Below are 3480 nucleotides of genomic sequence, written 5' to 3' on the forward strand. Positions count from 1 at the left end.
CGTGTTTCCGCGTCCACTATTTTACCAAGTCAGATGACTCTTCATTCTCCTGATGGAGCTTAATGTTCCTTGCCTAATTCTCTGGGGACTTTATTAGAAAAACAAATTTATTCATAATTTGCTCTTTACCTTGTTCTTGTTGCTTTCCTACTTCCTGAATGGGAAGAAATTCTGTTAGCTACAGGGCTGGCTCAGCTTACTATTTACACAGCCTCATAACCCGCCCAATTTCCTGGAAATGCAAAGATCTTCTTTTGATCTTTGCATAAATAGGTGTCTATTAAGCTCAGGCAGGAAAACACGGCTTTAATTTGAAATATCTCCCTCTGACTGTAGCAAAACGGATAGCTCCATCATTATCAGCAAGGAAAAAATTCATAGACCATTTGAAAGATACGTTTTAGTCAAGCACAAGAAGTACAAGAAACCTTTGCTAATTTGCTACATTGTTATTAGTTGTTGTTAAGTTCATTCCAATTCACAGTAACCCTATGAACCGCAGAACTAAATGCTTCCCAGTCCCACCCCTTCCTGTCAATCTTTGCTATGTTGGGTCTACTGTTGCAGTCAGTGTCCACCTTGATTAGAATCTGTTTCTCACCAACCCCTTACTCTGCCATGCATAATGTTCTTCTGTAAGGATTGAGCCCTCTTGATAATATGTCCAAAAGCATGTGATATAAAGTTTTACCATCATCCCTTCTAAGAAGTTCTGTGGTCGTATTTTTCCCAAGATGTCTGTTTCAGTCAGTCCGTGAAATACTAGAAATTCTTCGCCAACATCATAAGCCACAGTCTATTCTAGGTAAACTGCACTTTGTAAAGATATGAAAGTAACATGTCATTAAGAAAATAAGAGGAAAGAAAAAGAAAATTTTCAACCCTGAAGATTATGCTGAAAATGTATCACTTCACTAGAAGATGTCAACCCATGAAATTCCACGTAGTCAGAGGAAGCTGACCTTTTGGCAACAGTGGTTCATCTGACCCAGCCTGATAAATTCTAATCTTGAACAAATGACTAAACTAGCAAGAAATGGTTTTACCATTATGCAACTACTAACTTGAATGTTAGTATAATCACCATTCAAATACATGCACTAAAATCCAAAGCCAAAGAGGAGGAAATTGGACATTTTTATAAAATTTTGCAGTCCAAAACCCCCCCCCCCCAAAAAAACACAGTCAAGATGTGTTAATGGTAATTGGTAACTGGAATGCAAAAGTTGGAAACAATGAAGAAGGAAGGGTAGTCAGAGACTATAGACTAAGTGAGAGAAATGAGGTATGAAATAGAATGATTGAATATTGTATGTTGAACAATTTGTTGTTGTTTTGTGTCATCGAGTCACCTGCAACTCATAGCTACCCTATGTACAATAGCTCTGAATTCTGCTCTATTCTGAGCCAGTCTCATTGCTCTTATGAGTTGTAGTTGAAGTCAACTCCATGATCCCTAACAATATCAACGTGGTTTTGTAGCAGTACTTACTGGCTCCTTCTCCTCTATCAACATTACAGGTGTGGAGTCGTGAGGGACAGAGTATTCTTTCAGCTTTTCACTTTCACTTTGGCATATGACTGTTGCAACCACTGAGATTCTAGAAGCAGAGCTTTGAAATGTTGAATGTTGGCCCTGCTTGCTTCTGAATACAAGCAATACCAACAACAATAACAAAATTCAATAGGACAGCAAACAACAAATGCTGACATGGAGAGACTGGAACTCTTATTCACTGCTGGTGGAAGTGTAAAGTGATGCAACCACTATGGAAGACAGTCTAGTGTTTTCTCAAAAACTTGAAAATAGAAATACCATTTGATCCTGCAATTCCACTACTGGGAATATAACCTAAAGAAATCAGAGCTGCCACTCAAACATATGTATGCACATCTATGTTTATTGCTGCGTTATTCACCATAGCAAAGGGATGGAAGCAACTCAAGTGCCCAGCAATAAATAAATGGGTAGAAAAAACTATGGTACATTCATACAACCGAATATTACACAGCACTTAAAAAAATTAATTCATAAAACGATGCACAACATGATAATGGCAGACATTATGCTGAGTGAAATATCTCAGTCACAAAAGGACAAATGCTGCATGAAACCACTGTTATAAAGCAGGACTGACATTGGGTGTTTAGGAAGAATAGGAAAAGAGTGGATAGATAATGAACACTGCATTGGAACAGATGAGGGAAAGAACTGTTTAAAAGGAATCTATGATTTGGCATTGTATATATGATAATAATCTGGAATAAGAGCTACATTGCAAAGTGGACTAGGGGGAAGCACTGGGAGGGATGAAACTGCAACAATTCATGATTCTTTTTAAAAAAAAGTGAACTGGAGTGGGAAGGGAGGGATAAGGAGGAAAATGTTCAACAATGAGTGAAAATTCAACTTTTCTGTAGACTTGTGTTAAAATTACAATAAAATAAAAAAATTTAAAAGAATATGTCCTGGAGCTTTGCTGTCCTATTAACCTGGGCTCTGCAATAAGGCATACCTAAAACCCAGAGCCAAGTACATCCACCCACAGCCCAAAAAGGAGCCATTACACACCTGTAGGCATGAAATAATGCTTATTGCCCTACACCAATGGCATCCCTCTTCATTGAGCATCACCGAGGCAACAGCTAACTAGTAGGATTCCTGTGGGAACTGTATCAATTGTCTTGTCTGAAAGTAAACTCTTCAAACAGAATAATGATACTCACTTTCTTTTACAAAACCACAAATACTACACATTCACTGATTCACCCCCCCCCATGGCATTAGAATGTTATCTATCACATGGAAGGGTGCATAAGAAATATAGTCAGATACAAACTATATATTTAAAAAATGCTACCTAAGATGATTGTATGGAAGCAGGATTGGCATCCATTTCCTAAACAACATGACTCTGGAAACTATGAACTTTGATAAATGATGATAGTTATAGAAAGGCATCAGGTCTTTTGTTCATAGGGTCTCCATGAGTAGTGCTCGACTTGATGGCAATCAACAACAACAAGATGATTGTAAAGATAGGGGCACCCACAATATACATGAATGAAATATAATATAAATGGAAGATTGTATTTAAAAAAGCCCACAATGTACATGCTTGAGACACAATGTGTATGAATGATAAAATTATTAAAAAAAAAGACTACTACGTAGTAGATTTTATAGAAAGCAAGCCATTAATTCCCTCAAAATTTTTTGCAGTAAGTTAAAAAATTATAGTTTTTAAAAAGAGTTACTTTTGCTATGGACGTATCAGGGGTCCTGGTGGGATAGTGTATAGGGTGTTGTGGTGCTGACCCAAAGCTGGTATCTCTCAGGTGGTTCAAATCCACTGGCAAAGGCTACAAGAGAGAAAGATGGCCACTCTTCTCCCATGTGAAAAGCTGCTGGAGGGTCAACTACTGAGTCAATTCCAATTTTATGATAGAGAGAGAAGAGAAGAGGAGAGGAGAGGAGAG

This window comes from Elephantulus edwardii, unplaced genomic scaffold, assembly GCF_000299155.1.
Source record: "Elephantulus edwardii isolate Elephantulus edwardi_28Jun2011 unplaced genomic scaffold, EleEdw1.0 scaffold00250, whole genome shotgun sequence".
Taxonomy (NCBI): Eukaryota; Metazoa; Chordata; class Mammalia; order Macroscelidea; family Macroscelididae; genus Elephantulus; species Elephantulus edwardii.